Genomic DNA, 11,161 nt, shown 5'->3' on the forward strand with positions numbered 1-11,161 from the left:
GGATCGGACAAGGGGCAGAAAAATGACTCACTTGCTAGCAGAAGGAACTGGAAGGAAGTGTGGAAATCTAGAGTGAGTACCTAAGAATGCAAAATGATGACTTTCTGGGTGGGATCTGATGCTTAAAGAGGTGGGTAACCTGGAAGAAGAAGATGAGACCCCAAGGTCAGAGGGGGCCAACATGCAACTGGGGAAGCTTGCTTGCTTGCTCAGTTGTGTCAGACTCTTTGTGGCCCCATGCACTACAGACAATCATGCTCCTCTGACCATGGGAACCTCTAGGCAAGAATCCTCGAGTGAGTTGCCGTTTCCTTCTCCAGGGGCTCTTCCTGACCCAGGGATCGAACCTGCATCTCTCACACTGCAGGCAGATTCTTTATCGCTGAGCCTCCAGGGAAGCCACTGTGGGTGACCAGTGGCAGCTGCAAATGCTTATTCCTAATCTCTTCCCCCAGATGGTGTGTCTGTGATGACACCCACCTACCTATCACGTCTCCTCCTCAGGGTTTGTGACCCTGAAATGAGACAGCACCTGTGAAAGATGCTTTAAAAACCAGAAGTTGGCACACGTAATTATTTATCATCTAGAAATGGAGGCATCAATAATATTTAAACAGGAGGACTTTGTGTTTAAATCAGTGCTGGGTAAATACACTTGGATTCCTTTTGGAAAGGCAGAAAGGAGTTTGGAAGCCCTTCTGATATTCAGTAACTCATCACAGGAGGCAAACATCTTTTCCAGCCTGATGTTGGATATTCACAGCGCTAAATGTGTCATTGCAAGAGTCAAAGATGTGGAAACGAAGTTATTGGGTGAAATATTACCATTGGGGAAGTGTGAGAACAGTTTGAAAGGCTTCTGATTACATGTTTATGCATCTTGGCATGTGTACAAATGAGATGTAGCATCAAACAGAACTGGCAGGCCTGGTCCAAGGCCACCCAGTAACACACTGCCTACAGGGAGGAGAACCTGAAATAATTCTCCCTAGTGGTGGACGGGCGGGGGAGGTGATTTAAAAATACAGTTACCAAACGAGAAAGGTGAAGCGGGAAGAATAAATTAGGAGTTTAGGATTAACATATACACGCAACTATATTTAAAACATAATCCACAAGAACCTAGTGTATAGCACACTCAATATTTTGTAATAATCTGTAAGTGAAAAGAATCTGAAAAAAAGATACATATGTATATATGATTGAATCACTTTGCTGCACATCTGAAACAACACAACAGTGTAAACCAACTATATTTCAATAAAATATAATAAATAAAAATATATTTCTAGAAAAATTTTAAAAGAATCTAGAGCTGAGTGGGCTTATGCATTTAGTTCCTTTCTTTGGGCCTTAGAAGCACAGGATAGAGGTGACTGACTTCTCAGGCCATGACTACTACTGTCCTAACTTGCTCTGTTGCTCAAATTGTTGCCTCTGACATTTCTGCTGGGCTCCTTTCATCTTCTGTTTCTCTCTTGGAGGTTGTAGTTTCTTTGCCGGGGCTCCTGCTCTCTGCATTCGTGTCCCCTGCGTTGCTTGCTCACGATGGCACACTTGTCAGACGACTGAAGCAGCTCCCTTCCGTCTCCTTGCATGCACTCTGAGATCTTCCTGCCTCTTACAGTGCCTGGGTACTGACTGGAGGCTAGGTGTTTTGAGCATCATGGAGTAAGAATCTGGGTGTTGCTGGCCTGTCCCAGCTGACATCCCTGCACTTGCTGGGCGGTGGAGGGGCCGCTGGCTGGGGACAGGCGGGTGCCCGCTCGTCTGGGATGGTTGGCGGGTAGGAACTGTGTGTGGTGTGGCTGGAGCAGAGGTTCCTGTCTGAAAGGACTCTGTCTTGGGGCTGCTCCTGTCCTGGCCCTTCCACGAGAGAGAGGGCTTCTGCTGGGGTCTCCTGGGGGCATCTGTGGCCTGGAAAGCACAGGGACCTCGCCATATGTCACGCCTGAGTCCAGAGGCCCTTGGGGAAGCCTCCCTTCTGAGCCTGCTCACGCTTGTTTTATGTATCATGGTCAAGGTTATTAGTTATGCTTAATGAGAGGAAGGGAGGGAAAGTATGCCTACTTCATCTTCCCAGAAGGAAAATCCTCCTCATTTCTTTTTAAATTTCATTTTCACATTTCTATACTTTCAATTGAATTGAGGTTATAAGAGAATTATGGAAAAGAACCAAGAGCATCCAAATTGGGCCTCAGCCCAGTCGCGGCTTCCACCTGAGGGTAGAAATATAAACATCAAAGAGGCCACTTCATTTGTTGCTGGGCTAATGCCCTGTAACCAAGGTAACTGTGTAATTTGTCACCTAAGCAGAGGTAGACAAGCTGAGACTTAAAAGGTGCTAAAAGTATTAAGATTATGTAATTTGAAGTATTTGTTTAAGAAAGAAAATATTATCTATTCATGTACATTGAAGCAAAATATAAAAGGTTTGTTTATATTATCTGAATATTGAAAAACACTTAAGCAGAATTATTATTTATAGTCACTTAATTTTAAAAATTGTTGACTGTATCCTTGCTGATCCTATATCACTCATAATTTCTAAAAATATATGCTTTTTATAATTTCATCTTATAATTTATGTCTGCATAAAATATCTGTTTCTTTTTTAAGTTATGTATTGTGGTTACAGGTTTTCAACACTTTTAATTGACCATAAGGAAAAAAATTGTGATAGGGTGCAGAAATACCAAGTTTATTTAAAGCCAAACATGCTACAGTAGAACTTTTTTCAATTTTGTGTTTTTTCATATTGAAATTGTAAATATTTTAGCTTGAATATTGTGTTAGTAGATATTTTGTCCCCATGAAAAGTACCTTTTTTTCGCACTGATTTGTATGAAGCAAAATGCATTCAATAACTTGTCTCTAATTATAATTTTTAGTGTTTTATTAAATCTAGACATTTCAAAATCATAGATTTTTTCAATTTTATTCCACCTAGTATAGAATAGCCATCTGTAAAACTTAATTTTTCCAATTAAAAATGAGAATTCTAGCAAAAGATGCTTTGTAGATTGGCCTATTCTAAAGCATAATTACAGAATGTTGGATTAAATCTCATCCAGCTGGAGTTGTCACCGTTTAATCTGCTGACTCTCCACAGGGTTATTGCACGGAGGTCCTGCCTCGTGTGTCATCCAGTTTCCACGGAGAAATCCCTTGGCATCTCCTCTCTGGACTAAAGGTTCCTAACTACAGCAGCACTCATAGGACCCCCTTCCCGAATGTTTAAGACCACCGCAGGGCCCTGCGCAGACTTACAGAGTCAAGTCTTCCAAAGCTCAAACATTTCTGCAGCCTGTTTGATGATTAGCTGCAGACAGAAAGTGCCAGGGCTGAGCCGCAGTGCTTTTTATTACAGTCACTGTTGGCTCTGAACCAGTTCTTGTGTGTGTGTGTGAATTCTGACAACTGTAACTCTTTGGGACACGTCTATGAATTGTATGCCCCACAACGTCAAATAAAACTTGAATTCGTGGGTTTTATTTTAGCAAGACCTTTGCTTTCACCATGAGACTATATTGTACCAAGTCCTGCATTTGTACTATTATCACTCGGTCATGTAAACACTGGAGCAAGGAGCAATAAAGCCACACACTCGGGGCCCTTCCCCCAACCACGCGGGCCTCTCACCCTCCTGTGACACAGCCCTGCGGGGCCTTCCGCCCCGCCCGCTGCCCTCTCTCCCACTGGCAGCTGTCCCCACAGCCGGACACGAACTCCAGATGCACGGTTCTAATCAACTTCAAAGTGACCCTGTAACTTCCCCGTACCATCCGTGTCAGATAAAAACCTGACCTAGTTTTCCTATATTAGGATGCGGGACTCAAGCTGTAGCATTAGATTATTATGTTTGCTCTGTATTTCTCCTTTTGATCAGCATATTTATATATGTTTGTGTTGTACTCAGAGTTACAGTGTTTACTTACACTGTCTGATGTTTACTTCATTTTGAGTCTCAAATATTCATGTTACACTAGAACTCTTCTATGTCTGCTGCTGCTGCTAAGTCACTTCAGTCGTGTTGGACTCTCTGTGACCCTATAGACGGCAGCCCACCAGGCTCCCTGATCCCTGGGATTCTCCAGGCAAGAACACTGGAGTGAGTTGCCATTTCCTTCTCCAATGCATGAAAGTGAAAAGTGAAAGTGAAGTTACTCAGTCGTGTCCGACTCTTCGAGACCCCATAGACTGCAACCCACCAGGCTCCTCCGTCCCTGGGATTTTCCAGGTAAGAACACTGGAGTGGGGTGCCATTGTCTTCTCCAACTCTTCTATGTCAGCTATATTTATTATTATGCTTTCTGCTGCATTGAGGTTGGCTCAGAGGAGTTCGGTGGGTAGAAGATCAGGTGAAACGTGGGCACTCTGGGGCCTGTGTGCCATCAAGCTGGGGACCAGAGCTATCTGGGATTGTCAGAGTATCACCCTCACTCTCTAAGGCGCCTCTGGTCCGTCCCAGCCCTGAAGCCCTGACTCTACTGTGGTAGTTCTGAGATGCTCCCTGATCCCGGGTGGCCCCGGGCTGGCCTCTCACAGAAAGTGACGTTTCACTCAGAGGTGAGGTCAGACCAACCCTGCCTTCCTGGGAGGCTCCCTCAGGTCACCAGCCCTGGAGCACTCTGGACACTCGCTGCAGGGCCTTTAATGCCACGGAAGAAGCTGCAGACAGTGACGCCATCCTGTGGCAGGAGCAGATGGGGGGACAGGGACACAGTGAGAAACAGACGGAGAGGGGAGAGAGTGGGGGAGAGAGACGGGGGGGGGAGACAGAGAGAAGGAGGGGAGAGACAGAGAGAGGGGGAGAGAGACAGAGAGATACAGATGGAGGGGGGGGAGAGACAGAGAGGGGGAGACAGACGGAGAGATAGAGAGAGACAGAGAGGGGGGAGAGACAGAGAGCGGGGGAAAGAGACAGAGAGAGAGACAGATGGAGAGGGGGAGAGAGTGGGGGAGAGATAGAGACAGATGGAGAGGGGGAGAGAGACAGAGAGCGAGAGACAGAGTCAGCGAGGGAAATCCATTTAGAGATGGTGAGAGACAGAGCTAGAGAGAGTGGAGAGGGAGAGAAAGATCCAGAGAGAGAGAGAGAGAGACGAGTCAGAGACAAGCTGAGCTCCTGCGGGAACACGGGGTCCACAGAAGTGGGGACTCCCTTTCCCATGATCTCTTTAGCGTCCTGAATAGCACCGGGCCCGGGGTAGTTCCTCAAGCAACATTGGTTGAGGTGAATTTTACCAATTACACAGAACTTTGGTTTTTCTTAGAACATAGTTTCAGCTGTGTCCTGCCCGTCTCTACTCCAGTGGCTTTGTCAAACTCCTGCCCCGACTCTGACCGCTCCCGTCCTTTCCCGGTGGCCGACCAGGCAGGAGGAGCCGGCAGTGCGGCCCGCAGACCTCCCGCCGCCCCGTCGGAACCCACGGTTAAGGCGAGCCGCGATCTCGGGGTGCCGCTCCCAGCGCCCGGGGCTCTGTCTCTAAGGTGCGGGCTCTGACTGCTCGGCGCGTCACGGGCATCTCTGAAAGAGGGGGGTCAGTCAGGGCGGTGCCGGGAGCCGGGCCTCAGCCCTGGAGGCGGCGGGTCTGGGAAGGGTGGTCCCCTGGGACTCTCAGTCTGGCGGTGCCGCCCCCGGGCGTTACCTTGGCTTTGGGGGGGTGTTGTTCCCTGCGTCTGGACAACCATGAACTGACTCTCGATTTCCAGCAGAATTGCAGCTTTACATGCTGTCTGCATGTTCATGGGAACTCCATTGGGACATTAGGAAAAGATGAGTCAAGCAATTAATTATGCAACACAACTCAGAAGTTCCTAAACTGATTTAAAATAATGATTTAAATTACTCTAAAAGAACTCGTCAAACACTCCCCTAATTTAATGATGATTCCATCTATTATGGTTCTAGTTATCTATATTTATCTGTATCTATTTGTACAGAGGTCTTCTCTGGAGACTCAGAGATAAAGAATCTGCCTGCAGTGCAAGAGATGCAGGTTCGATCCCTGGGTCAGGAAGATCCCCTGGAGAAGGAAATGGAAGCCCATCCCAGTATTCCTGTCTGGAGATTCCCATGGACAGAGGAGCCTGAGGGCTGCAGACCGTGGGATCTCAAGACTTGGACACAACTTAGCAGCTAAACCACCATGACTATTTGTACAGAGAGACATGGACATCAATATATATGCATATAAAAGTGTATCAGTTCAGTTCAGTGGCTCAGTCATGTCCGACTCTTCGCGACCCCATGAATCGCAGCACACCAGGCCTCCCTGTCCATCACCAACTCCCCGAGTTCACTCAGAGTCACGTCCATCGAGTCAGTGATGCCATCCAGCCATCTCATCCTCTGTCGTCCCCTTCTCCTCCTGCCCCCAATCCCTCCCAGCATCAGAGTCTTTTCCAATGAGTCAACTCTTCACATGAGGTGCCCAGAGTATTGGACTATCAGCTTCAGCACCAGTCCTTCCAATGAATACCCAGGACTGATCTGCTTTAGGATGGACTGGTTGGATCTCCTTGCAGTCCAAGGGACTCTCGAGAGTTTTCTCCAACACCACAGTTCAAAAGCATCAATTTTTTCAGCGCTCAGGTTTCTTCACAGTCTAACTCTCACATCCATACATGACCACTGGAAAAACCATAGCCTTGACTAGATGGACCTTTGCTGCAAAGTAATGTCTCTGCTTTATAATATGCTATCTGCTGCTGCTGCTGGTAAGTCGCTTCAGTCGTGTCCGACTCTGTGCGACACCAGAGACGACAGCCCACCAGGGTCCCCCATCCCTGGGATTCTCCAGGCAAGAACACTGGAGTGGGTTCTCATTTCCTTCTCCAATGCATGAAAGTGAAAAGTGAAAGTGAAGTTGCTCAGTTGTGCCCGACTCTAGCGACTCCATGGACTGCAGCCCACCAGACTCCTCCGCCCATGGGGTTTTCCAGGCAAAAGTACTGGAGTGGGGTGCCATTGCCTTCTCAGAATATGCTATCTAGGTTGGTCATAACTTTTCTTCCCAGGAGTAAGCGTCTTTTAATTTCATGGCTGCAGTCACCATCTGCAGTGGTTTTGGAGCCCCCCGAAATAAAGCCTGACACTGTTTCCACTGTTTCCCCATCTATTTCCCATGAAGTTATGGGACCAGATGCCATGATCTTCATTTTCTGAATATTGAGCTTTAAGCCAACTTTTTCACTCTCCTCTTTGATCAAGAGGCTTTTTAGCTCCTCTTCACTTTCTGCCATAGGGTAGTGTCATCTGCATATCTGAGGTTATTGATATTTCTCCCGGCAATCTTGATTCCAGCTTGTGTTTCTTCCAGCCCAGTGTTTCTCATGATGGACTCTGCATATAAGTTAAATAAGCAGGGTGACAATATACAGCCTTGACGTACTCCTTTTCCTATTTGGAACCAGTCTGTTGTTCCATGTCCAGTTCTAACTGTTGCTTCCTGACCTGCATATAGGTTTCTCAAGAGGCAGGTCAGGTGGTCTGGTATTCCCATCTCTTTCAGAATTTTCCACAGTTTATTGTGATCCACACAGTCAAAGGCTTTGGCATAGTCAATAAAGTAGAAATGTTTTTCTGGAACTCTCTTGCTTTTTCGATGATCCAGTGCATGTTGGCAATTTGATCTCTGGTTCCTCTGCCTTTTCTAAAACCAGCTTGAACATCTGGAAGTTCACAGTTCACGTATTGCTGAAGCCTGGCTTGCAGAATTTTGAGCATTACTTTACTAGCTTGTGAGATGAGTGCAATTGTGCAGTAGTTTAAGCATTCTTTGGCATTGCCTTGCTTTGGGATTGCAGTGAAAACTGCCCTTTTCCAGTCCTGTGGCCACTGCTGACTTTTCCAAATTTGCTGGCCTATTGAGTGCAGCACTTTCACCGCATCATTTTTCAGGATTTGAAACAGCTCAACTGGAATTCCATCACCTCCACTAGCTTTGTTCGTAGTGATGCTTTCTAAGGCCCACTTGACTTCACATTCCAGGGTGTCTGGCTCTAGATTAGTGATCACACCATCATGATTATCTGGGTTGTGAAGATCTTTTTTTGTACAGTTTTTCTGTGTATTCTTGCCACCTCTTCTTAATATCTTCTGCTTCTGTTAGGTCCAGACCATTTTTGTCCTTTATCGAGCCCATCTTTGCATGAAATGTTCCCTTGGTATCTCTAATTTTCTTGAAGAGATCTCTAGTCTTTCCCATTCTGTTCTTTTCCTCTATTTCTTTGCATTGATCACTGAGGAAGGCTTTCTTATCTCTTCTTGCTATTCTTTGGAACTCTGCATTCAGATGCTGATATCTTTCCTTCTCTCCTTTGCTTTTTGCTTCTCTTCTTTTCACAGCTATTTGTAAGGCCTCCCCAGAGAGCCATTTTGCTTTTTTGCATTTCTTTTCCATGGAGATGGTCTTGATCCCTGTCTCCTGTACGATGTCACGAACTTCAGTCCATAGTTCACCAGGCACTCTATCAGATCTAGGCCCTTAAATCTATTTCTCACTTCCACTGTATAATCATCAGGGATTTGATTTAGGTCATACCTGAATGGTCTAGCGGTTTTCCCTCCTTTTTTCAATTTAAGTCTGAATTTGGCAATAAGGAGTTCCTGATCTGAGCCACAGTCAGCTCCTGGTCTTGTTTTTGTTGACTGTATAGAGATTCTCCATCTTTGGCTGCAAAGAATATAATCAATCTGATTCGTTGTTAACATTCTGGTGATGTCCATGTGTAGTCTTCTCTTGTGTTGTTGGAAGTGGGTGTTTGCTATGACCAGTGCATTTTCTTGGCAAAACTCTCTTAGTCTTTGCCCTGCTTCATTCTGCATTCCAAGGCCAAATTTGCCTGTTACCCCAGGTGTTTCTTGACTTCCTACTTTTGCATTCCAGTCCCCTATAATGAAAAGGACATCTTTTTTAGGTGTTAGTTTTACAAGGTCTTGTAGGTCTTCATAGAACCATTCAACTTCAGTTTCTTCAGCGTTACTGATTGGGGCATAGACTTGGATTACTGTGATATTGAATGGTTTGCCTTGGAAACGAACAGACATCATTCTGTCGTTTTTGAGATTGCATCCAAGTCCTGCATTTCGGACTCTTTTGTTGACCATGATGGCTACTCCATTTCTTCTGAGGGATTCCTGCCCACAGTAGTAGATTTAATGGTCATCTGAGCTAAATTCACCCATTCCAGGCCATTTTAGTTTGCTGATTCCTAGAATGTCGACATTCACTCTTGCCATCTCTTGTTTGACCACTTCCAATTTGCCTTGATTCATGGACCTGACATTCCAGGTTCCTATGCAATATTGCTCTTTACAGCATCAGATCTTGCTTCTATCACCAGTCACATCCACAGCTGGGTATTGTGTTTGCTTTGGCTCCATCCCTTCATTCTTTCTGGAGTTATTTCTTCACTGATCTCCAGTAGCATATTGGGTACCTACTGACCTGCGGAGTTCCTCTTTCAGTATCCTATCATTTTGCCTTTTCATACTGTTCATGGGGTTCTCAAGGCAAGAATACTAAAGTGGCTTGCCATTCCCTTCTCCAGTGGACCACATTCTGTCAGACCTCTCCACCATGACCCGCCCACCTTGGGTGGCCTCAGGGGCATGGCTTAGTTTCATTGAGTTAGACAAGGCTGTGGTCCCAGTGTGATTAGATTGACTAGTTTTCTGTGAGTATGGTTTCAGTGTGTCTGCCCTCTGATGACCTCTTGCAACACCTACCGTCTTACTTGGATTTCTCCTACCTTGGGCATGGGGTATCTCTTCATGGCTGCCCCTCCTGACCTTGAACATGGAATAGCTCCTCTAGGCCCTCCTGAGCCCGTACAGCCACTGCTCCTTGGACGTGGGTTTGCCTCTAAATGTGCATAGATCCATATAAATATCAATATCTCTCTGCATGTTCAAAGAGAAACTTTTTTGGCAAATTAGTATACTGAATTTCCCAATCACTTGTGTGTAGATCATAGACTTCCTGTAACAGAAACCTGCAGGAGACAGAGAAGGAGAAATATGGTTGATATCCCTTATATTTGGAATCTAAAAAGAAATGATACAAATGAACTTTCTTACAAAACAGAAAGAGACTCACAGGCTTAGAACCAAACTTTTGGTTGTGGCAGTGGGAAGGAGTGATGGTTGGGGAGTCTGAGACAGACATGTACACACTGCTATATTTAAGATGGATGACGAATCAGGACCTACTGTACAGAACAAGGAACTCTGCTCAGTGTTATGTGGCAGCCTGGAAGGGAGTGGGGTTTGGAAGGGAACGGATAGATGTATATATATGTATGGCTGAGTCCCTTCTCTGTTCACCTGAAACTCACAGCATTGTTAATCCACTGATCTCAATACAAAATACAAAGTAGAAACAAAAGCAGAAACCTTTGGGATTCTGTTTGCAAAGCATCAAAGGAGGCTGGTCCATACCCAGGCCGGCTCTGCCCCCTGCTGCTCCTTCCTGGAACCATCTGAGGGCACACTGCTGCTGGAGGGAGCCGGGAGGAGGCTCCGCATTCACACTGCCCTGCGGGCTAGACCCGAGAGGTCTTTCTTGGTGATTTATAGCAACACAATTTAGTGAGAACTGGGGAATGAGTGGGGATTTGAGGCTTTTGTTTTGCTTTTTAATAAGCAATATTGACTATGGCTTGGCTTATATTTGATTCTTTCCCTCTTTAATAAGAGAAGTTGTATAGGAACTGGCTGCAAGAGGCAAATGACACCATTGTTGGAACCGTGGACCCCAGATGCTTCTGCCTGGCCCCCACCCCTGGAATTTAGAGAAGACACATGACCCCTCCGCCCCTTGCTGTCCTGCCTGTAAACTGGAGACAAGAATGACAAACCTTGCAGGGTTTCTGTGAGGATTAAATGCATGTAACCAGCCTGGACATGAAGAATAAACATTTTAAAAAATTTTATTTTTAGAAAAGTATAAATTTGAGCTACTATTTGTGATTGTCTGTTGTCAGTTCAAGTCATCCCCATGTGGTCAGGAGAGGTGGTCTGGCAGGGGGGGATCCCACCAGTCCTGCCCCAGGGCCGTGGACCCACTCGGGTGTGGCTGGGTGAGTGTGCATGGGTGTGGGCGCAGCTGAGCCCCAGGGACAGGTGGGGATGTGTGAGCACCTTCCAGCCAGG

This window comes from Oryx dammah, unplaced genomic scaffold (genome assembly GCF_014754425.2).
Source record: "Oryx dammah isolate SB20612 unplaced genomic scaffold, SCBI_Odam_1.1 HiC_scaffold_22, whole genome shotgun sequence".
Classification (NCBI taxonomy): Eukaryota; Metazoa; Chordata; class Mammalia; order Artiodactyla; family Bovidae; genus Oryx; species Oryx dammah.